The sequence below is a fragment of the Pan troglodytes genome, chromosome 9 (assembly GCF_028858775.2).
Source record: "Pan troglodytes isolate AG18354 chromosome 9, NHGRI_mPanTro3-v2.0_pri, whole genome shotgun sequence".
In the NCBI taxonomy this organism is placed as follows: Eukaryota; Metazoa; Chordata; class Mammalia; order Primates; family Hominidae; genus Pan; species Pan troglodytes.
Genome location: NC_072407.2, coordinates 53,650,214 through 53,674,608, shown reverse-complemented (window position 1 = coordinate 53,674,608; position 24,395 = coordinate 53,650,214). Strand labels below are relative to the sequence as shown.

The 24,395-nt window shown below is 41.8% G+C and overlaps 1 long non-coding RNA gene, 1 other non-coding gene and 1 pseudogene across 6 annotated transcripts in view; 1 reads left to right on the top strand and 2 right to left on the bottom strand.

Annotated features, from left to right (window-relative positions):
- Positions 1 to 226: 226 nt before the first annotated feature.
- Positions 227 to 24,395, bottom strand: part of LOC745567 (uncharacterized) — a 38,042-nt gene continuing 13,873 nt past the window's right edge. The window contains exons 7-10 of one of the 5 annotated variants that reach the window (XR_008538032.2): positions 13,324 to 13,638; positions 12,058 to 12,246; positions 1,542 to 1,797; positions 227 to 1,278 (exon numbers count right to left, since the gene is read on the bottom strand). This is a non-coding gene — a long non-coding RNA (uncharacterized LOC745567). Of the gene's footprint in view, positions 1,279 to 1,541; positions 1,798 to 9,689; positions 10,608 to 12,057; positions 12,247 to 13,323; positions 13,639 to 19,466; positions 19,759 to 20,218; positions 20,345 to 20,445; positions 20,603 to 24,395 lie in introns of those variants that run through there. The other 4 variants (XR_010147542.1, XR_001707289.3, XR_683087.4 and 1 more) reach the window with 4 other exon arrangements.
- Positions 7,839 to 9,078, top strand: LOC100614740 (pantothenate kinase 3-like; annotated as a pseudogene).
- Positions 14,358 to 14,429, bottom strand: TRNAA-UGC (transfer RNA alanine (anticodon UGC)). The gene has a single exon. It is a non-coding gene; the product is annotated as a tRNA-Ala (tRNA).

Below are 24,395 nucleotides of genomic sequence, written 5' to 3'. Positions count from 1 at the left end.
GTTTTTGTTCGTTATAATTTACCAGTCTTGAGTGATTTTGTAGCAGCCCCAAATAGACTACCATCATTTCATATGATCCCATTTAAAACACAAGAAAAGTAATCTATGGAGGTGGAGGTCAGAGTTAGGATAATTGAAATGAGACAAAAGGCAGCTGTTGGTTGCTGAAAAATTCAGTATCTTGGTCTGAGTTTTGGTTATATATATAATACGCCATAAGCTGAATAGGTTTCATGCATTTTATTTTATATAAATGAAGGCTTAAATTTAAATACAAGAAAAAAAAAGAGAAGGTTCTCCTAGATACTTCCTATCCTCCAGTACATTCTCTCTTTTCCTTAGGGTTGTTTTGTTTTGTTTTTTTGAGACGGAGTCTCGCTCTGTCGCATCCTGAAGATTATTAGGACTTCGATGGACTGGATAGTAGAGTGAGTCTAAGCGCCACATTCCTCCGTTGCTTCCTCTGGATATGAGGGAAGAGAGGTACGTTTCTTGTCCCTAGGGAGGTAGGCTCGACCAGGAGGGACCTGGTTCATTTCGGCCAGGCTGTCATGGCTTCCAGAGCACCTCGCCGCTGTTTCCGTCCCTCAACAGACCGGCTGAGCTCTTTGGAGGAGTACATGATATTGGGTTTTGGTTTGCGCTTCAGGAACTGCTGATACTGTAGCTTCTGAGGGAACTGCAGGGATTTCCCGATTTCCTGCGTGCCTGTGTTAAAAGTTAGAAGCGGGATCTGCTGGCAGCTTCGAGACTGAGCATGACGGTGGAAACATCTAATTTTATTAGTTTTTGCTTGAAATGCAAAAGATGAGAAAAAAAGTTCCCGTTTGTTTGCTTCACATATTTCTCTTAGAATGAAGCCGATTGAAAGTTAACTTCACCCTGAAGAAATACCTCCTGGCGTTTGCAAAGAGCTCCCTTATGCCTCACGTCCAGCTTGGCTCAAAAGGACTCTAAAGAGCCGGAGAGCTGCTGCGGAAAGGCGGAGTCACAGTACAATCGGTGTTAACTACGTGTGCAGCCACCGTCTCCTTAGTCATATTACAGGTGCAGAAGCAGTATAGGTGAATCCCTCACAAGCCGAGTGGGTTAACCTCAGATTGACTTTAGAGATGGTTTGTGACCACCTGGTAGATGGTAGCCGTTACAGCATTTAGAAAGTGAATAAAAGAAAGGATGCATACGGAGGCCCACACGCTTGCTTGGCTTCTGCAGATGGAGAGAGAGAGGTCGCTGTTCTGCCTTCTGGGTGTTGAGTAACCTTGGCATGAAATAGAGCTGAAAATAAAAGCAGATTTTCTTTCAACAAGATAGTATTAACATGCTTGCAGAGTATTTCCCTGTGGATTTCTGCTTAGCACAGTGATACCACAAAGAGCTCTAATCTGGAGGTATGGGTTGTTCCCTAGCTTAGAAGGAGGTCAATCCTGGAGAGTAAGTACAGTGAGGTACAAAAGGATCCTTTGGGATTGGAAGAATAAGCGTTCATTACTTTTATTTATGTAAAACAACAAAATGAGCTTTCTCCTATACTGACTGACCTTGGTCCCTGGAGTTCAGAGTGTTTGCATCTCACACCAGAAGCTTCCTCAGAGGACCCAGAGAAGTACTTTTTATTTCCACCAAATTTCGGCTGAGGTGACCGCTATCTTTTCATCATTTGCTGTGTGTTTGTAGTTAAATCGTTTAAGTTTCAGAGTTTGCGGATCTCCAATGGAAAAAATGACCACCAGCACATCAAATCGTCAACCCCTGGCAGTGTAATCTTTTAGTGAAAGCTTGTAGGGCTTCTGCAACCTGGTTAGGGGGAGTTAGAAAAGGAAACAGAAAAGGACTTGAGCCTTTTAGCTTCCAATCTGAAATCAGACTTGGGCCACACAGTTCTATGGTTTCTGATGATTTCATTTACAGCTAGAAATAGGCTGGATGGCCAGAAATACTACTTGCTTCCCCCATGCGTGGTCCATGTTAGTGATTGATGGGACTGCTTAGAAAGAATAGGTGGATAATCCTAAGCAGCAAATAACCTCAAGTGAATAAACACGAGTCACCTCTGTGTATGAGAGAGAAATGCAGAGGCCAACACAATTCATCTTGACAGAAAATTCCAAAGTTGGGGAATATCATGGACCGCTTCTTACTGGTGTCCCGGGGAAGAAAACAAAACCTGGAGGTACTGGGGATTGAGCCTAGGGCCTCGTGCATGCTCTACCACTGAGCTCTACCCTCTCGGCAACCTAGATCCTTCAGAAAACCCTTTGGTGACCGCCAATATCTGAGCCTGCCCTCTGTGTCAGGATAATCACGATGTTTCCAATTCTGCTGTTAATTCCCTACACGAAGCGCTTCCTCTTTTAGGCACGGCTATACCAAAAGAAAGGTGGCTTGGCCCGGCGCAGCGGTTTATGCCTGTAATCAGAACTTTGGGAGGCTGAGGCGGGTGGATCACGAGGTCAGGAGTTCAAGACGAGCCTGGACAAGATGGTGAAACCCTGTCTCTACTGAAAATATGAAAATTAGCCAGGCATGGTGGCAGGCGCCTGTAATCCCAGCTACTTGGGAGGCTGAAGTACAGAACGGCTTAAACCCGGGAGGCAGAGGTTGCAGTGAGCCGAGATCACGCCACTGCACTCCAGCCTGGGTGACAGAGCGAGACTCCGTCTCAAAACACAACAAGAACAACAACAAAAGGTAGCTTAGTGGTAAAAATAAAGGCACTGTTCCTGATTTGTGGTCAGCCCAAGATCAACTCACCCCAAGGTGGGCTCTCCATCATGTTAGACTTCCTGGAGCATACTTCCATTTTATCATTTGAGTGTGTCCCGGTATACGACATTCTCTTGCAAATTTTCTGATCATAATTTTCTGTAATCTTTTGACTCTTGGAAGCATGTTGGTGTTTCATATAGTCAAAAAATAAACCTGACTCAAGTGTGTGTGAAAATACCCTAAAATTGAATACAAATAGAGGCAAACTAAAATTGCATTGTGAAACAATAACATAATCCAACTGAAAAGGAAAGAACTGATCTATGAAAATGGTTTATACAGTTTGTTGTTCTAATTGTAAGATTAAAAAGAATTGCAAACAAATCTTGAACTCTGTATCAGGGTTATTTTTGTAGAGCTAGGGCTGTAAGAATTCTGAGATTTTGTGTGAATTTCAGGATTGGGAAAATGAGTGTGTGTGAGCAGGTGTGTTGTTGGAACCAGACTGTCACTGTAAGAGAAAGAAGGTAAAGAATAGTCCTGTTGGTGTTGATGGGAATTGGAGGCATCAGTATGAAATTATACATATGTAATTTTATAGGCTGGGCATGGTGGCTCACGCTTGTAATCCCAACACTTTGGGAGGCTGAGACGGGAAGCTCCCTTGAGGTCAGGAGTTCGAGAACAGCCTGGCCAACATGGTGAAACCCCGTCTCTACTAAAAATACAAAAATTAGCCAGATGTGGTGGTGTGTGCCTGTAGTCCCAGCTACTTGGAAGCCTGAGGCAGGAGAATCGCTTGAACTTGGGAGGCGGATGTTGCAGTGAGCCAAGATCCCACCACCGAACTCCAGCCTGGGCGACTTAGCCTTTTCTCAAAAAACAAAAAAAAGTAAAATTTCCCTGCAGATCTGTCTGCTAACTAGGTCTAGAAGAAATACCTCAGAAACAATGAACAAAGATAATAAATTTTGATTTTCAAATACCATTCCCTACTAAAAGGCACCAGAGATACTAATAGAAAGTAGCTACTAGTGTCAACTACACTGACTCCAGGACTGGGCCAGGGAAACTACAAGGTGAACCTAAGATATCTTGCTGTGCCAGAATGTTGGGGATGATTGAAAAGAACACAGAAGTGGGCTTGAAGGGAATCTCATTGACCAAATCTGACACACTTTGAACATTAATGATGACAATAAATGATTATCAATCTTGGGAACTTAAATAAATAAATATGGAAGATGGGAAGATTTTCCTTACAGTGGTATGCCAGCTAATAAATGTGGAAGGAAGGATAAAATTTGAAAATCCCCATTAGAAAATTACAAAATCTGGACACCATCAGAATGCTGATAAGTGCAGGCATAATTTATAAGTCAATACTAAAAGTATAGGTAAAATTTTGATGAGGATCAGGATATTTATATAGTCTCAGAGTATTTACCTAGAGCTTACTTATTGATTACAATGAGGAAGATGATACTTTTGCAGGGAAGAAATAGCAGCTACAAACTTAACCAAATGATCAAAGCTAACTTCACTAATAATGGGGAAAACTGACATCACATGCCTCTTGGTGTGATAGAGGATAACATGATTTTTGTGACATTTCTCCAAGTTTCCATAACCTTAATCTTATCATGAGTAGCACAAATAAGAAATATTCCACAAAACCACTGGCATATACTCTTCAAAAACATCAATGTTGTGAAAGACACGATTGAGCAACTGTTCTAAATTAAAGGAGACTAAAGAGTCAAGACAATTAGATTCATATGTGTCTGTGAAATGGATCCTAGCTTGGGAGAGAAATTTCTGTAAAAGATTGTATTGATACAATTAGTTAAATTTTTGAAGATTGTATATTAGATAATACTATTTTATCAATGTTAAGTTTACTGAATTTGATAACTGTGCTGTGTTAAGGAATTGATCTTGTTTTAAGAAATACACATTGATGAATTTAGGGATTAAAAATATATAATGTGTGAAAATCATTATCAAGTAGTTTATAGAAATAATCTTTGAGATATATATCTCAAAGTATGTATATATATACATACTTATGTATATGTGTGTGTGTGTGTGGGTGTGTGTGTATATATATATATATATATATATATATATATATATTCCTGTTGGGAGCAAGCTCCCCAAAATCTGGCCATAAACTGGCCCCAAAACTGGCCATAAACCAAATCTCTGCAGCACTGTAACATGTTCATAATGGCCCTAATGCCCAAGCTGGAAGGTTGTAGGTTTACGGGAATGAGGGCAAGGAACACCTGGCCCACCCAGGGTGGAAAATCGCTTAAAGGCATTCTTAAGCCACAAAAAATAGCATGAGTGATTTGTGCCTTAAGGACATGCTCCTGCTGCAGTTAACTAGCCCAACCTATTCCTTTAATTCGGCCCATGCCTTCGTTGCCCATAAGGTATACTTTTAGTTAATTTAATATCTATAGAAACAATGCTAATAACTGGTTTGCTGTTAATAAATATGTGGGTAAATCTCTGTTCAGGGCTCTCAGCTCTGAAGGCTGTGAGACCCCTGATTTCCCACTTCACATCTCTATATTTCTGTGTGTGTCTTTAATTCCTGTAGCACCGCTGGGTTAGGGTCTCCCTGACCGAGCTGGTCTTGGCATATTCCACTGTTGCTGATTGTTTGGTTGAAGAGGCAAGATATTCAGAAATGATCCCAAGATGTGGACAATATGTGCTTCTCAGGTGGTTCCCATTCCATTTTAAATGTTTCCAGGGAGGGACAAAGATACAAATTTCTCAATTTGTATTCAAATCTAACAGGTGTTTTATTCTATTTTCCTGCTTACAATCCCTGTTTGTAAGTCAATCAACTAAGGACATCTGAAGGAAACAGAATTTAATTCTCAGAGTCAGGAAGTGATGAGAGACTGCTTTGGTAGGGAAAGTAATAGTAAATTTGTTCTTTCTTGCATAAATAAAGAAGAAAAAGAAAGAAGAGACAGAGCCAGGGAAAGAAATAGAAGGCATAACAATCCTAAATATGTATCCACCAAACAGCAGAGCTGCAACATATGTAAAGAGAAAAAAATAGTTAACTTTAAAAAAAATAGACAAATCCACAATTACTTTGGAGACTTCAAAACTTCCCTCATAATGATTGATAGAACAACTAAACAAAATCAGCAAGAATGTTGAAGAACTAGGCAGGGTGTGGTGGCTCACGCCTGTAATCCCAGCACTTTGGGAATCTGAGGCAGGCAAATCATGAGGTCAGGAGATCAAGATCATCCTGGCTAACATGATGAAACACAGTCTCTACTAAAAAATACAAAAAAATTAGCCAGGCGTGGTGGCGGGCGCCTGTAGACGCAGCTACTCAGGAGGCTGAGGCAGGAGAATGGCGTGAAACCAGGAGGCAGAGCTTGCAGTGAGCCGAGATCGCAGCACTGCATTCCAGCCTGGGCAACAGAGTGAGACTCCGTCTCAAAAAAAAAAAAAAAATGTTGAAAACTCAAAATCGTCTTCAGCCACCAGAATTCAGTTAACATTTATAAAACAGTCCACACAAGAAGAGCAGAACACACTTGTCAAATCCACACAGAATATAGGTCAAGGTAAAACATATCCTGGGCCATAAAACAAACCTCAACAAATTTAAAAGAATTAACTAATATGGTATGATCCCTGACCGCAATGAAATTAAACTAAAAATCAGTCACAAAAAGATGACAGAAAAATATCCAAATGCTTGGAAAATGAACAACACACTACTAAACAGTTCATAAAACAAAGAGAAAGCCTTAGTAGACATCAAAAAATAAGTTAACCTGAATAAAACTGAAAATACAATATATTAAAAATTCCAAGACATCCTAAAGGAGTGCTGAGAGAGAAATACACAGCACTAAGTGCACACATTAGAAAAGAAAAAAGTCCCAAATCAGTCCTCTAAACTCTTACTTGAAGAAACCAGGTGGGAAAAAGAGCAAAATAACCGAAAGCAAATAGAAGAAAGGAAATAATAAAAAATAAAAGCAGAAATCAATGAAATGGAACACCCGCACACATACAAAAAATAGAAAAACAAACAAAAAGCTAGTTCCTTTCAAGGATCAATAAAAGAAGAACTCTAGCAAGATAGAAATTTTCAGCAGAGAGATGACACAGTTTACCAACATCAGGAATAAAAAGAGGATATCACTGTAGACTCAGCCGACGTCAAAAGCATAAGGGAGGCTGGGCGTGGTGGCCCACGCCTGTAATCCCAGCACTTTGGGAGGCTGAGGTGGGCGGATCATTTGAGGCCAGGAGTTCCAGACCAGCCATGGCCAACATGGCAAAACCCCATCTCTATTAAAAAGTCAAAAATTAACCAACCATGGTGGCGCATGCCTGTAATCCCAGCTACCTGGAAGGGTGAAGCATGAGAATCACTTGAACCCGGGAGACAGAGGTTGCAATGAGCAGAGATGGCACCACTGCACTCCAGCCTGGGCGAAGAATGAGACCCTGTCTCACAAAAAACTAACAAAAAAACAAACAAAAACCTCTATGGGGGGAGGGAAGGAGACCTCTTAGAACTAAAAATGTAATACAGCAAGGTCACAGGATAAAAGTCTACAGAAATAAATTATATCTCCAAATAACGGCAATGAACATGTGGATAGTGAAATTTAAAATGTAATACCATGTATTTCCTAATAGCTAGAAGAGAAAATTTGGAATATTCCCAATGCAAAGAAATGAGAAATATCTGAGGCGATGGATTTGCTAATTCCCCATATTTAATTATTACACATTGTACGCATCAAAACACCTCTCTGTGCCTCACAAATATGTGCAATTATTATGTGTCAAGTAAACATAATTAGAAAATACATTTTTTAGGGCGGCGGTGGCGGCTCCCGGGACCAGGGCCTTTTGTCTGGAGCGGCTGCGTGTTTGTGTGTGGGCGGGGGCCGGAGCCACCAGGCAGTCAGCCTTCCCAAGCTTGCTCAGGGCATCCCCTCAGGCGCTGCCGCCCCGCCCAGCCTGAGGGGAGGAACCCGCCGGGCCTCATCTAGCGGCCCGGCCACCTCCGAAGTTGCAGCCTCTGCTCTCAGTGCTCCGGACCCGAGGCCGTCCCTTGTCCCTCCGGCCGAGGCCATGAAGATCAAAGATGGCAAGAAACCCTCTTTCCCATGGTTTGGCATGGACATTGGGGGAACTCTAGTAAACCTCTCGTACTTTGAACCTATTGCTATCACAGCAGAGGAAGAACAAAAAGAAGTTGAGAGTTTAAAAAGTATTCGAAAATATTTGATTTCTAATGTAGCATGTGGATCCACCGGCATTAGGGATGTACACCTTGAACTGAAAGATTTAACACTTTTTGGCCGAAGAGGGAACCTGCACTTTACAGGTTTCCAACCCAGGACCTGCCTACTTTTATCCAAATGGGAAGAGATAAAAACTTCTCAACATTGCAAATGGTGCTATGTGCTACAGGAGGTGGTGCCTACAAGTTTGAAAAAGATTTTCGCACAATTGGAAACCTCCACCTGCACAAACTGGATGAACTTGACTGCCTTGTAAAGGGCTTGCTGTATATAGACTGTTGGTTTCAATGGACATGCGGAGTGCTATTATTTAGCTAATGCCTCAGAACCTCAGCAATGCCAAAAGATGCCTTTTAACCTGGATGTTCCCTACCCACTGCTTGTAGTGAACATTGGCTCAGGAGTCAGTATTTTAGCAGTCCATTCCAAAGACATCTATAAACGAATGACTGGGACAAGCCTTGGGGAGGGTACCTTTCTGGGTTTATGCAGTTTATTGACTGGCTGTGAAAGTTTTGAAGAGGCTCTTGAAATGGCATTCCAAAGGTGACAGCACACAAGCTGACAAGCTGACCCATGATATTTATGGAGGAGATCATGAAAGATTTGGTTTGCCAGGTTGAACTGTAGCATCTAGTTTTAGGAATATGATTTATAAGGAGAAGCGAGAATCTGTTAGTAAAGAAGATCTGGCAAGAGCTACTTTAGTTACTATCACCAATAACTTCGGTTCTGTGGCACGAAAGTGTGCTGTTAATGAGAAAATCAACAGAGTTGTCTTTGTTGGAAACGTTTTATGTGTCAATACCCTCTCAGTGAAACTTTTGGCATATGCACCGGATCTTTCGTCAAAAGGTCAACTGAAAGCATTGTTTCTAGAACATGAGGGATACTTTGGAGCAGTTAATGCACTTCTTGGGCTGCCAAATTTCAGCTAAAGCTCCAGGTCTCTCTCTCAGCTAATAAATGTCATCCAAGAGGAACTGAAACCAGAGGCATTATTACTGTATTGTTTGTCACTGGCAACCAAAGGATAAAAGAGTAGCATAAGCTGCTGAATGTTGCCATATTAAGGGAGAGAATTTAGTAACGTGAAAAAAAAAATTTAAAAAGACAGTAACTGTATAATCTCTGACAAAAAGGAAATATTTAGACGTAAATCTAACAAAATCTGAATAATGCTGAAAAAGACACAATGTAATGTAAGGCGGGCGTGGTGCCTCCAGCCTGCAATCCCACCACTTTGGGAGGCCAAGGCAGGTGGATCACCTGAGGTCAGGAGTTCAAGACCAGCCTGATCAACATGGTGAAACCCCATCTCTACAGAAATACAAAACTTAGCCGGGCATGATGGCAGATGCCTGTAATCTCAGCTATTCGGGAGGCTGAGGCAGGAGAATTGCTTGAACCCGGGAAGCAGAGATTGCAGTGAGCCGAATTGCACCATTGCACTCCAGCCTGGGTGATAAAGCAAGACTCCGTTAAAAAAAAAAAAGAAACTTACACAATGTAATGTACACAATGCTGATGAAATAAGTTTAAACAAACCAAAAACACACAAAAAAACCTAAATAAATGGAGAGATGTACAGTGTTAACAGTTTGCAAAACTCAACACGGTAAAGATGGCAGTTCTTCTCAAATTGACATATAGGTTCAATGAAATTCTTATCAAAATCCAAGCAAGATTTTTATTCTAAAATTTATGTAGGAAGTTAAAGGCATTAGAATAGCTAAAATAATCATTAAGAATAAAAATATAAGAGGAAGAAACAGTCAACTTGACTTCAAGACTATTGTATTACATTGTTGTATGCTTGTATTATTGTATAAGAAAGGCAGGAAGCAAGTCCGGGCCCCCTAGCTCATGCCTGTAGCCTCAACAACACTTTGGAAGACTGAGGCGGGAGAATTGCTTGAGCCCAGGAGTTGCAGATCAGCCTGAGCAACAAAGGGTGATCCTGACTCTGCCAAAAAAAAAAAGAAAAAAAAATAAACCTGGTCACAGTGGTCTTGCGCCTGTGGTTCCAGATACTCAGGGAGGCTGAGGTGGGAGGGTCACTGGGTCCCTAGATGTTGAGACTGCAGTGAGCAGTGATACTACCACTGCACTCTAGCCTGGACTACAGAACAAGACTCTGTCTCAAAATTTTGTTTTTTTGTTTTTGAGACGGAGTCTTGCTTTGTCACCCAGGCTGGAGTGCAATGGCACAATTTCAGCTCACTGCAATCTCTGCCACCTCCCGGTTTCAAGTGATCCTCCTGCCTCAGCCTCCCGAGTAGCTGGGATTACAGGCACCTGCCACCACACCCAGCTATCAACAAAAAATTTTTTTAATAAAAAAATTAAAAGAATGTCAACATTATGCCTTATACAAAAATGAACTCAAAATGGAGCAAGGATGTAAACATAAAATGTAAAAGTATAAAACTTTTGGGAAAAAAACATGGATGAAAATCTTTTGGATCTAGGGCAAGGCAAAGAATTTTACAGTTGGCATGGAAACATGATCCAGAGATCTTGTAAAGCTGGTTCTTCTCTTCCTCTTTCTCTCTCCTGCTGTATCATTTGCTTTGAGTGATGCTGAGGCTGGAAACAGGAAATGCAAATAGGAGAGCATTAAAGGCAACTAATTGGGTCGTGTCTTTAGTTTTTTTTTTTGTTTTTTTGTTTTTTTGAGATGGAGTTTCTTCCCTCTTGTTTGCCCAGGTTGGAATGCAATGACGCAGTGTTGGCTCACTGCAACCTCCGCCTCCTGAGTTTAAGCAATTCTCCTGCCTCAGCCTCCCAAGTTGCTGGGATTACATGCATGTGACACCACGCCCAGCTAATTATTTGTATTTAGTAGAGACAGGGTTTCACCTTGTTGGTCAGGCTAGTCTCGAACTCCTGACCTCAGTTGATCCACCCGCCTCTGTCTCCTGAAGTGCTGGGATTACAGGCGTGCACCACCACGCCAGGCCTGTTTTTACTTTTTATTTGATCAAGAAATGAGATAAAAAGAAAGAAAAAAGAAAGAGAGAGAGAGAGGAAGAAAGAGAGAATGGAGGAGAGAGAAGAAATGAAAGAAAGAAAATTGGAAGAGTTGAATCATAGTTCTTTGAGGAGTGGATTTGAGGAGTGAGTCAGAGAAAAGTAAAAAATAAAAGTACACAGAGTTGAACCCAGGGTCTCAAAAATGCAAAACACAAGCTCCTCTATCACTGTCATATAAAGAAAAATCCAAGTTAAAACAAGAAGACACAATATCAAAAGACTATTGCAATAGGAGAGCACTCAGCAAACTAAGCATCTCAAAATCAAACAGAAAACACTCTTCTTTTCTTTTATTTATTTATTTTGAGATGGAGTCTTGCTCTGTCACCCAGGCTGGAGTGCAATGGCACGATCTTGGCTCACTGCAACTTCTGCCTCCTGGGTTCAAGCGATTCTCCTGACTCAGCCTCCTGAGTAGCTGGGATTATAGACGCAACACCACACCTGGCTAATTTTTGTATTTTTAGTAGAGATGGGGCTTCACCATGTTGGTCAGGCTGGTCTCGAACTCCTGACCTTGTGATCCACCCGCCTTGGCCTCCTAAAGTGCTGGGATTACAGGGGTGATAAAAAGGCCTACCCTTTTCTTTTATAGGTAGGGAGGGCTAGGCAAAACTTTAGCAAACTTTAGCAAAACTTTTAAAGGAAATAGGGCAAGCAAGGGGGATAGGACTAGCAGGGTCTGACACTGAGCGTCTCTCTTATGGTTAGCCAAGGAGAATAAGCAGATAAGGGGCAGGGTCTGCTTTTTAGTGCTTACCCAGGCTTGGGCAAGCAGAGTTCAGGAGCCTGCAAGGAGAACAGTAGAAGAACGGAAGAAGTTTAGGGGCCTGACTAAAGTTTGGTTAAAACAAAGCAGAAAATAAGAAATGGTTTCCCCTTGGCCAGCACTTGGTCATCACTAAGCTACACCCCTAACTCTTCACTGAGAGCACTTTGATTTTCTGAAGCTCTGAATCCTTCATGACTTGTTATTAGTATTAACTGTAAAAGATGGACTTACCACTTTTTTTTCTGCATAGGGCTTGTGATGGAAGAAAAGTAGTGGAAATAAAAATCAGGTAATAGCTGCGTGCAGTTTACATTGCAGTTCTAAGCAGATTAATTGTTAAAGCTTCAGTCTTCTCTTATGAGTAATAAGAATCAAGTCTCGATTTGGGGCTTTTCTGATTTCCTTCAGAAATATCTTACCCTAGGAGGCAAGGATATTAAAAGTAAGCTTTTCCCTGGCTAAATACTTTGTGGTTATGTTTGCTCAACAAGATTTGATAAGATTTGTTGGAAAAAACTTGACATTGGGAGCAACAAAGAGAAATTCGTTTAGCATTTTGTTAAGAAGGGTCTCCTTTCCAGGAGCGATGGCTCATGCCTGTAATCCCAGCACTTTGGGAGGCTGAGGTGGGCAGATCATTTGAGGTCAGGAGTTTGAGACCAGCCTGACCAACATGTCAAAACCCCATCTCTACTAAAAATACAATTTTAGTATTTTCAGTATTTTAGTACAAATACTAAAAATAAAATTTTTGTATTAGCTGGGCATAGTGGCAGGCGCCTGTTATCCCAGCTACTCAGGAGACTGAGGCAGGAGAATCGCTTGAACCCAGGAGACGGAGGTTGCAGTGAGCCGAGATCGCACCACTGTACTCCATCCTGGGTGACAGAGTAAGACTCCCTCTCAAAAAAACAAAACAAAACAAAACAAAAACAAACAGATGGTAAATCCAACCCCACCCCTGACATAATGCAACTACAAACCTCACTGGCTTTCCTAGGTGGTTTAAGTTTTTGATTGAGAATAGGCAAGGGACCCCAGGAACAACTCTTCCCCCTCAGCAGGTGCCTGACCCTGGGACCTCTGGAAACTTCTAGAGCAGTGCTTCGCTAACTTTAGCATCAGAGTCACTTGAGGGCTTATTTAAACACAGGAGCCTGAGCCCCATACTCAGCAGTTCTGATTCAACAGACCTAAGGTTGGGTCTGAAATTTATTGTTCTGCTTGCAGCACCCTAATCCCCCCCGGCTTGCTCTCCTGTGCAGTGTCCACTGTGGCTAACGTGCCACCGTTTGCCTGGAGAGAACCAATGGATACCAGGAGATTAAAGAAGAAAAAGTATGAAACAAAAAGAAAATACATGGCATGTGTGTATTACCTTCCTCCAAAAAATGTATCTCAAAACAGTTGTAATCAGATGGATCGAGAAAGAACATGAAATGTTTGTTTGGTTTTTTCGACCAGAGGAAGTGCCCAACACAACTGTGATCTACTTACCTTTTACTCTGCATGTATTTTCCATTGTGACAAAACCTTTTCCTGTTTTTTTCATATGGGGCCTCCGTTTGCTGTTACCAGAAGCTCCCAGGCAATATTGGAGGGACTGAGAAAATACAGGAATATGAATATGAATCAGTCTTATGGAATATCCGTAGGGAATGTTGATCCGTATTGGTTTCTGCTTCTCGCATGTTGAAGGCCTCTTATTCCCCGACAGTCTTCGTTCGGCCATCCAGCGCCCTGCCACTCCCATCTCAAGCGACTAGAGAGCCACAGTAGTCCTTGTCTCAGTATTGGATTGCACTTGTGTCCCTGTGCAGGTCGACAGGGAGAGACTGGTGGAGAAATCAGCAGACAGATGCTTTCACTCTGCTCTTTTGCCTAGAAAACAAAAATAACTAAAAAGAAAAAAAGATGCCCACGGGCATTTTTCTCCCTTCTTCGTCTTTGCGTCTCTTTAATCATTGTACAAAATGGAGGGCCGGGCGCGGTGGTTCATGCCTGCAATCCCAGCACTTTGGGAGGCAGAGGCGGGTGGATCACGAGGTCAGCAGTTTGAGATCAGCCTGACCAACATGGTGAAACCCCGTCTCTACTAAAAATACAAAAAAATTAGCTGGGCGTGGTGGTGGACGCCTGTAATCCCAGCTACTTGGCAAGCTGAGGCAGGAGAATCGCTTAAAAACGGAAGGCAGAGGTTGCAGTGAGCCGAGATTGCGCCACTGCACTCTAGCCTGGGCAACGAGAGCAAAACTCCATCACAAAAAATAAAAGGGAGCGAACGCGAACCGTGCATGTATTTGTTTGGGGTCGAGAGACCCCTGTTGTGATCCCGTTCTTCTTTCCCCCTCGTTACTTTTTTGTCTTCCTTCTGCTGTCGCAATCGCCTTACGTGATGTTGAGGCTCACAGCATAGAGGTTGGGGATAGTTCAAGGCAATGCATTGGAGTACATTTTTTACTCTCTATATGTGCAGAAATAGGATAGAAAAATGTGAGGAGGCAGAAAACTGCCAGAGTAAAACCATCACTTGGAGGTGCCGGGGATCGAACCCAAAGCCTCATACATGCAAAGCATCCGCTCTACCACTGAGCTACACCCCCTTCCTAAAAGGCCTCTTTGTAATAATTTTCAGGAGGTAACTTTCATTTCCTGAGACTCTCCGTGAGCATGCTGGTAGTAGTGGTCAGAACTATAGAGCATGGAGAGCTACTCTGAGCAGGAGATATTTGGTACTAATGGGGGATACAGATTCTTTAGAATACTGTGTAGGACTTGAAATGAAAAAAGATTAGAAAAGTGTCAGATAATAACCACAAGAAGTTTCCATTATGGCTTCAAGACGTTGAGTTCTTAGGGTCTCCTTCTATTATGCTTGGCAAGAATCAAGTTCTGGTTTTCGTTTCTTTTGATTTCTTCCACATATGACACAAAGCCATTGAAATTCAGCCTTTCCCTGACTAAAATGCTTCATATTTGTTGTTTACTCAATAGGAATATCAAGGGTAAGATTTGGTGGAGGAAAGCCATAATCAGAATAAAACCCGAGAGCGGTGCACTCAGCATTTTTTCATATGGGTCCCTAGCTGGCGTGGTGTCTTAACGCCTGTACTCACAGCTATTCCAGAGGCTGAGGCACGAGGATCGCTTGAGCTCGGGAGTTGGTGGTTGTAGGGAGCTATGATTGTGCCACTACCCTCGAGCCTGGGAAACATAGTGAGAAAAGCAAGCAAGCAAGACAAAGTGGGAGTAAGGGAGTGAGGGAGGGAGGAAGGGAAAGAGGGAAGGAAGGAAGGAAGAAGAAAGAGAGAGGGAGGGAGGGAAGGAGGGAAGGAAGGAAAGGGGAGAGAGAGAGAAAAGGAGATGGGAGGGAATTCATAAGGCATAAATGAAAAACAGCTTTGGGGGTGGAGAGGAGGGTTGAATTATGAGAGTAAGACGAAAGATAAATAGAAACAGGATTGAAGAGTAGTTCAGAAAAACAAACATGCTATTGCCAAAGACAAGCAGGTACAGAAAAGGGGAGGTTTTAACAACTCTTTTAGGAATGGGAGAAAGATTGAAAGATGGAGAAGATGAGTTAGTTTGGCTCACACTAAATTTAAAATATCTCTGGGCACGGTTGTGAAGATATTACACGGAGAACTCAGGCAATTAACTCCGTCTCCAGCCTGGGATTTGTAAGCATTAGTAGTAGGAGACACATTACACGGAGGTGGATAAAGACTAAAAAGTATACTTTGAGATATGGGAATTACAAACCTATTTGTGATATTTGTGGGCAACAAACAAGTTTGCTCCTAAATAGTTCTCGAATCTTGGGACTTATCACGTTGAGACTGGGTTCTTTGAACTATATAAGAAGATGAGAAGAAAACCCATTTCCCGGAACCAAATTTCTAGTGACTGTTAACTCTTTCTCATTCTGGTTTGCCCACATATGAGCCTTTGCCAATGTTAATAAAATAACATTGATCCATTTTAAAAATGGCAGATTGCAAGTTGTATGCCAGACTTTTCAGTTGGCTGATGGGATTTCTAGAATAAAAATAGGAAACACTGAGTAATAGGTTTCACTGAAGGAAAGACTAGAGAAGCGTTACACACAAAATTGATGTGTATTCATGTGTGTGTGTCTGCCTGTCTGTGTCTGTGTGTGTGTGCATGTAAATGCTGGGGAGGATTATCTTGACTCTTTGATGCCATAAAAGCAGTATTAGGACAGTTTGCAGAACACTCCTTCATCCTTATGTCATGTCACACCCAGAGAAACCTGCCTGTCTATCAGATTCTTGGGAATTCACAATAAGAAAGTATGCTTTTTTGTTTGCCACATAAAAGGGGGGAATTTAAAATAATTAAATATCCATATCTATCTTCAGACTATCTACCAACATGATTGAAACACTTTTCTTTTTGCGTATAATCTGTAGGATGAGCTCATTTAACACAGCATTCTTCTGAGGAATTAAACATTTAATTTTGAAGACAGAAGACCCTCATGTCATACATATTCAGTTTTGAAAACCTAAAAATATATAAAGTATCTTTTTAAATCTGCACTGTCCAATATGGTTACCATTACCACATTGGCTATTGAATGCTTGAAATTGCCCAGTCCAAGGTAAGATGTGTTGTAAATATAAAATACATACCAGATTTCAAAGATGAAATATCACTTTTTAATATAAAATAACTCACTTATAATTTTAAGATGGATTACTTAAAATAATGTTTTTGTTATACAAGGCGATTTACATATATTATTAAAACTGGACATAAAAGATGGAAACAGTAAACACTGGGGACTCCTAGGGAGTAGCCAGGAAGGGGAAAGGCTTGAAAAGCTAACTGTTGGATACTATGCTCACTACCCGGGTGATGGGATTAATCCCACCCCAACCCCAGCATCATGCAATATACCCATGTAACAATCCTGCACATGTATTCTTTTGATTCTTCGAAGCATGTTAGTCTCACATAGTCAAAAAATAAAACTGACTCAAGTGTGTGTGAAAATACCCTAAAATTCAATACAAATAGAGGCAAATTAAAACTGCATTGTGAAAGAATAACATAACCCCATTGAAAGAACTGATTTAAGAAAATGCTTTACACAGTTCGTTGTTCTAATTGTAAGTACAAAAAGAAGAGGAAACAAATCTTAAACTCTATGTATAAGGGTTATTTTTTGTACAACTAAGGCTGTAGGAATTCTGAGATTTTGTGAGAATTTTAGGATTGGGAAAATGAGTGTGTGAGAGTAAGCAGGCTGTCACTGTTAAGAGCAAGAAGGTAAAGAATAGTCCTGTTGGTGTTTATGGGAATTGGAGGCATCAGTAAGAAATTATACATATGTAATTGTATAGGCCAGGCATGGTGGCTCACGCTTATAATCTCAGCACTTTGGGAGGCTGAGAGACGTGTGGATCACTTCAGGTCAGGAATTGAGAACACCCTGGCCAACATGGCGAAACCCCGTCTCTACTAAAAATACAAAAATTATCGGGTGTGGTGGCCACGCCTGTAGTCCCAGCTATTCGGGAGGCTGAGGCAGGATAATCGCTTGAATTTGGGAGGTGGACGTTGCAGCGAGCCAAGATCGCACCACTGCACTCCAGCCTGGGATAGTGAGTGAGACTGTCTCAAAAAAGAAAAAAAAAAAAAAGTACATTTTCCCTACAGATCTGTCTGCTAACTGGGCCTGGAAGAAATACCTCAGAAACAATGATCAAGATAACTCTATTTTTCAAATACCATTCTCTACTAAAAGGAACCAGAGATACTAATAGAAAGTAGCTACTAGTGTTAACTACAGTGACTCCAGCAGGATGAACCTAAGATATCTTGCTGTGCCAGAATGATGGGGATGATTTAAAAGAAGAAAGAAGCGCCGGGGTGGCTCACGCCTGTAATCCCAGCACTTTGGGAGAACTAGGCGGGCGGATCACCTGAGGTTAGGAGTTCCAGACCTGCCTGGCCAATATGGTGAAGCCCCATCTCTACTAAAAATACAAAGACTGGCCTGGCATGGTGGCACATGCCTCTAATCCCAGCTACTTGGGAAGCAGAGGCAAGAAAATCACTTGAACCCGGGAGGCGGAGTTTGCAGTGAGCCGAGATCGCACCACTGCACTCCAGCCTGGACAACAGGGCGAGACCCGTCTCAATAAATAAATAAATAATAAAGTCCATGAGAAAAATCATTGTATGTGTGTTTCGGCGTAAAGAGAGAGGAGAATCACTGTGGCAAAATATTGGGAATTGCTAAACCTGAGTAACGTGTGTATGGTAGTTCTTTGTATTATTTTTGCAACTTTTCTGTAGGCTTGAAATAATTTCAAACTAAAAAGGTTTTTTAATTCTCCCTTCTCAAATTTATTTTCCCTCTTCCTTCAAGGGCTGTACTCTTCCATCAAGAGTAACATAGATGGATACTAAAACAGAAGGGTCAGTACCGCCTCAGGGGATTTAGGTCCAGGTGAGGAGGTGAGAAAGTGGAATTCCGAACTCTTAGAAATGAAGACCCAGGAGCGTGGGTCGCTGCCCATCCTTACCCTCGCCGGTGACTGGGCCAGCACAGGGGTCGCAAAACCCAGCATGGATTTCATCTTGGGGATGCTGTGGTTCCAGTTCTGACACTCAAGAAACGACAGACAGAGAGAAGAACGAGGACCACCTACGAAAAGAGCTCGAGAGGGAAGCAGGCATGTGGTGGGGTGTGCACCTGCCGCAGCGGCGGCAAAGGCGGAGGAGAAGTGAAGTGGGTGAGCGCCCGAGGCTGCCAGAGGATCTGGGTGGGCAGGGAGGCTGACTGCAGCCCCGAAGCCCATCGCTGCGTTTCCTCGGTGTCCGCGATAAACGAGAGGGCTCATTCCCTGTAGGAGAAGTGAGCTGAAAACACTTTCCCGCAAGATCTCCCTCCTTTTGCTCAAGGCAGTCGTGGCGTTGAGAACGCGTCACAGCTCCTTTACTGGCTGGGGCACTGGGGAGCACAGGTACCCTTGAGTTTTGGTACAGGCGAGTGGTATTGGTGGCTTCCAAGAAACTACAGAGAAACCACCTATTTCCAATCCCTACTGTTCCTGAGGGAGAGAGTGTTGAACCGGGAAGAGAGACCACCCTCCTGCTTAAGCACCTTTGTTACAGATAGGAAGAGTGTTCTTTGCTTTTGTTTTAGCTTTTCAAGCTTGGAATACAAGTTATGAAAAACAAGAAAGGTAAGGCAGTCCCAGTATATTTTAAACTTAAGATGGTTTTCAGAAGTACTATCTTTTTATGGAATTCACGGTGTCCAGATTTCAACCTACCTAGCAGAGTGAAGCTCTATGAGTCTAATATCTTGGCTTTCTTCCACATCAGCAAGCCTCTGAAATTCAGGTTTCTTTCTGGACAATATCACCTACACTTTCACAGTGGGCTCCTATATTGCCTACGTCCAACTCGTGGAAGCATGAACAGTGGGAAAAGCCAAGGTTACCACATAAAAAAAGATCCTTACATGAGACATGTGGAAATAAAGCAGCAGCTGAGGTGTGTGTAGAGGAAGAGACAAACATGAAAATGTAGAAAGTGGATAGATAATTTTTTCCAAGGAGGAAGAGGAATGGTCTGCTCACAACAAGGAACTCTCTACCTAGTGCTGCGAAGATACTTTTATTACATTTCATGCATACACTGGATTTTAACAACCAGAGACAGCAGTCACTCCCAACCCTGAGGGTGAGACCCCAACCTGAGGGTGAAGAGAAAATGATTACAGTCTCTGCCATAGAACTTAGAATCATCCAAACCTGGGTTTCAAATTGAAAGGCCCAAATAGCTTGAGAGGGCTCCAGGTATTTCAGCTCAAAATAGTCTCCTGGTTCAAGAGAACTCCTGTGAGGTCTTCCACAGGAAAATCAGTCTGTTGTGTGTGACCGGAAAAGTTACCTAAAAGATTGAAGGAGTCAAAGAAATGGTAAATCCAACCCCACCCCTGATGTAAGGCGAATACAAACCTCACTGGCTTTCCTAAGTTTGAGTTTTTTATTGAGAATAGGCAGGGAATCCCAGGAACAATTCTTCCTCCTCAGCAGGTGCCTGACCCTGGGACCTCCTGAAACTTCTAGAGCAGTGCTTCGCTAACTTTAGCATCAGAGTCAATTGAGGGCTTATTCAAACACGGGAGCCTGAGCCCCATACTCAGCAGTTCTGATTCAACAGACATAAGGTTGGGCCTGAAATTTATTATTCTGCTTGCAGCACCCTAATCCCCCACCCCTTGCTCTCCTGTGCAGTGTCCACTGTGGCTAACATGCCACCAATTGCCTGGAGAGAACCAATGGATAGCAGGAAATTAAAGAAAAAAAAGTATGAAACAAAAAGAAAATACATGGCATGTGTGTATTACCTTCCTCCAAAAAATGTATCTCAAAACAAACATATGATTGGTCTGGAGGCACATACACAGCCAGTCCTCGGCTAAGCAGGTTTCACCAACAGTATCCCTCTTGGATGCTGGTTATAGATATTTTCACTGGACAAAAGAATCAAGTAAGGGCATGTCAGCCTCATAGAGTGTATCTATCATGCCAGCCTGATAGGCTGGTGGGCTAGGAACAAACATCATACTCTCTTGCCTCTCAAAGACACTTTAATTCAACAGGAAGTAAGTACAGAGGGAACAGCAGTTTTGAAACCATACACCATTGGAAACCCTAAAAGGTATCTTGAGTGCACAGGATTTCTTGGGAGTTTGTTGTGGGAAGTCAGGGACCCCGAACGGAAGGACCAGCTGGAGCCATGGCAGAGAAACATAAATTGTGAAGATTTCATTTTAATATGGACATTTATCAATTCCCAAATAATACTTTCATAATTTATTACACCTGTAATCTCTTAATCCTGTTATCTTCGTAAGCTGAGGATGTACATCGCCTCAGGACCACTGTGATAACTGTGTTAACTGTAAAGACTGACTGTAAAACATGTGTGTTTGAACAATATGAAATCAGTGCACCTTGAAAAAGAACAGAATAACAGCAATTTTTAGGGAAGAAGGGAAGATAACCATAAGGTCTGACTGCCTGTGGGGTCGGGCAAAAAGAGCCATATTTTTCTTCTTGCAGAGAGCCTATAAACAGACGTGCAAGTAGGGAAGATATCGCTAAATTCTTTTCCTAGCAAGGAATATTGATATTAATACTCTGGGAAAGGAATGCATTCCTGGGAGGGAAGTCTATAAACAGCCATTCTGGGAATGTCTGTCCTATTCGGTTGAGATAAGGACTGAGATATGCCCTGGTCTCCTGCAGTACCCTCAGGCTTACTAGGATTGGGAAACTCCATCCTGGTAAATTTGTGGTCAGACCGGTTCTCTGCTCTCAAACCCTGTTTTCTGTTGTTTAAAATGTTTATCAAGACAATACGTGCACCTGAACATAGACCCTTATCAGAAGTCCTGCCTTTTGCCTTTCGTCCTGTTTCCTCAGAAGCATGTGAACTTTGTTCTGCTTTTTGCCCTTTGAAGCATGTGATCTTTGTACCTATGCCCTGTTCGTACACCCCCTCCCCTTCTGAAATCCTTAATAAAAACTTGCTGGTTTTGAGGCTTGGGTAGGCATCACAGTCCTACCGATATGTGATGTCACCCCCGGTGGCCCAGCTGTAAAATTCCTCTCTTTGTACTCTTTCTCTTTCTTTCTCAGCTGGCTGACACTTATGGAAAACAGAAAAAACCTACGTTGAAATATTGGGAGTGGGTTCCCCCGATATTTTTTTCGTTTTTTTTTTTTTAATACAGGGTCTCACTTTGTCGCCCAGGCTGGATGGAGTGCGGTGGTACAATCTCAGCTCACTACAACCTCTGCCTTTCATGCTCAAACCATCCTCCCGCCTCAGCCTCCTGAGTAGCTGAGACTACAGGCATGCACCACCACGCCCAACTATTTTTTGTATTTTTAGTAGAGACGAGGTTTCGCCATGTTGCTCAGGCCAGTCTTGAACTCCTGAGCTTAAGCAATTCTCCCATCTTGGCCTCCCAAAGCGCTGGGATTACAGGTGTGAGCCACTGCGCCTGGCCTAATTTTAATTATTATATATTACATGCATCACTGAAAAATCATTAAAGGTTCTAAGGAAGAATACTTACATGAAATGTTTGCATGAATGTGTAAAATAAAAGTAAGGTGAATTTACTAATTGTTAAGCTATTTTTGTTAGTGTCATCTAACATTTTAGATAATGAATGATTTTCCCTTTCACTAAAATCACTTTCACTTCTATATGACTACATAATTCTGATTTTTCCAGGTTATAAAAGTCTTTATTTCCATTTAATTAAATATGCTTTATCCTTTTATGATTCAACCCACTCCTCCATTCTCAAAATAATTTGGTAATTAGCAATACAGTTTCCCCACAGTTTCAGGAATTTGTCTCTTCCATTTCCCATCGCTGATACCATAACTCTCTCTTCTCCTCTTTTCTTTCCCTATTTGATTTCTGAAACACCCATCTCCACACCCAGAAAATATTTGTATAGTTTTCCTCCTTTCCATTGTCTTCCTTGGTTTACCTAAGTCTCTTAATTAGCAAAGACTTCTTTGAACTTGCCTCTTTCTTAGAAGAAAACACTATTTCTTTGACCTGCAAAATTTCAATTACTTGGGATTTACAGACATCTATCTGCAATACTGGTATTGTATTTCCTTCCTTCAAGTACTTATTAAATATCCACTAGATGCCTTTGTCATAAAGACATGAGCTAAATTAAATATACATCTTTTTAATAATATATAACTTTAGAATTTTTAGGCATAAAAGTCTTGCTGGTCTGCTATATTAATTCTTCCTGCAGGCATGGTCAGTTTGCTCTGGAATGCTTACACTAGGGAGGCCCCTTACTAGCTGCCAGGCTGTGAACTTTTGAATATTCAAAGTAGCCTCTGGGCCGGGTGGGCATGGTGGCTCACGCCTGTAATCCCAGCACTGTGGGAGGCCAAGGCAGGCGGCTCACTTGAGGTCAGGAGTTTGAGACCAGCCTGGCGAACATGGTGAAACCTCATCTCTACTAAAAATACAAAAATTAGCCGGGTGTGGTGGTGCACGCCTGTAATCCCAGCTACTCGGGAGGCTGAGGCAGGAGAATTGCTTGAACTTGGGAGGTGGAGGTTGCAGTGAGCCAAAATCATGCCACTGCACTCCAACCTGGGAAACAGAGCGAGACTCCTTCTCAATAAAGTAGCCTCTGGCTCAGTAACTAGATATCCCCTCTACGGCATTTTAGGTATGTAGGCAATTATTGATTGTATACTTTTAAAATACACAAGAAAATGTTATAGAAAACCACCGTGTCAAGCACTGGGCAAGTACCATAGAAGATTTAAAAACAAGAGGAATGCAATGGCAATTAGGATTAAACATTCTCTACTTATATACTGTCATAGCAGATTATATTATTAATAGTTATTCTTTTGAAGTCACACCTTAAGAATGGAAGAGGAAGGGAATAGTTCATAATAGAGCCTGAAGTGTTGTATTCTCAAAACCCAGAGGATGACCTCCTCATGCATTTGCTCTTCTCTACTAAGTGAGGCCTGGTAACCCCAACTGCTGAATCAATCCTATCACGTAGTTCCTACCAAAAACAACTGCTCCTTTGAAAATAAAGATCAATTACATGCCAATTTCTTTAATTTCAAAATTCACTCTCATCTCTACTGTATTTCTTAAGGTAGCAGTTTGACTCTCTTAAAATTTTCCCCTCACTTCTCACTTATGAGAATGACCTTCTTGTTATTCCACAATTTCCAATTATTATCCAGATTTATGTTACTACCTTTTTTTTACACAGCTAAAGAGATTCTTATGTTTTGGGAAAGTGGGTAGAGGTATGAAAATGAATAGATATCAACTTAAGACAGACATCTAAAGCTGGAGGATAAAGAGAGTATGTGGTAAAGATGTAGAGAAGCAAGAGAGAGAAGTGGGAAATGAGGAGTGAGGTAGGGAGAGGAAGGAATGTGCCTCAACATGAAAACACTGAGGATCATTTTGATGCCCTTTCAGTTCCTTACCTACTAACATCTCTAGTCCTATTACACTATTTCTTCATGATTTCCTCTCTGCTGCTGCTTTTCTAATTCATTAGTAAGAGATCCTCTTTACTAGTCCTGGTCCTCTAATCAGGATGGCCTCAATGTCCTGCTCCCATAGGCTTTCCGTCTCTTTTTCAGCAGGTGTGCAAGACACAATTTAAGGATTTTTTTCTTACCTGGTAGGAAGATTGATTTTGTTTACTATGTTCTAGTATGTAAAATGTGCCCTACTTACCAGCTACCAGGCTGTGCAACTTTTCACATTCAGATTCTAGCTTTTGACTCAAAAACTAGCCTTGGATTATATACTTTTCACACGGTTTTTACATTAAGAAAGAGTCTCTTCTATTTCACTTTCCATAGTTATTTCAGTATTAAACCTCAATACAAAGTATAATGACAAAGTACAGAGACTAATTTTCCTATGTATCCCTAGACACACAAATTATTTTGTAACTTTTGCTCATGACTTCAAAACCTTGGAGAAAG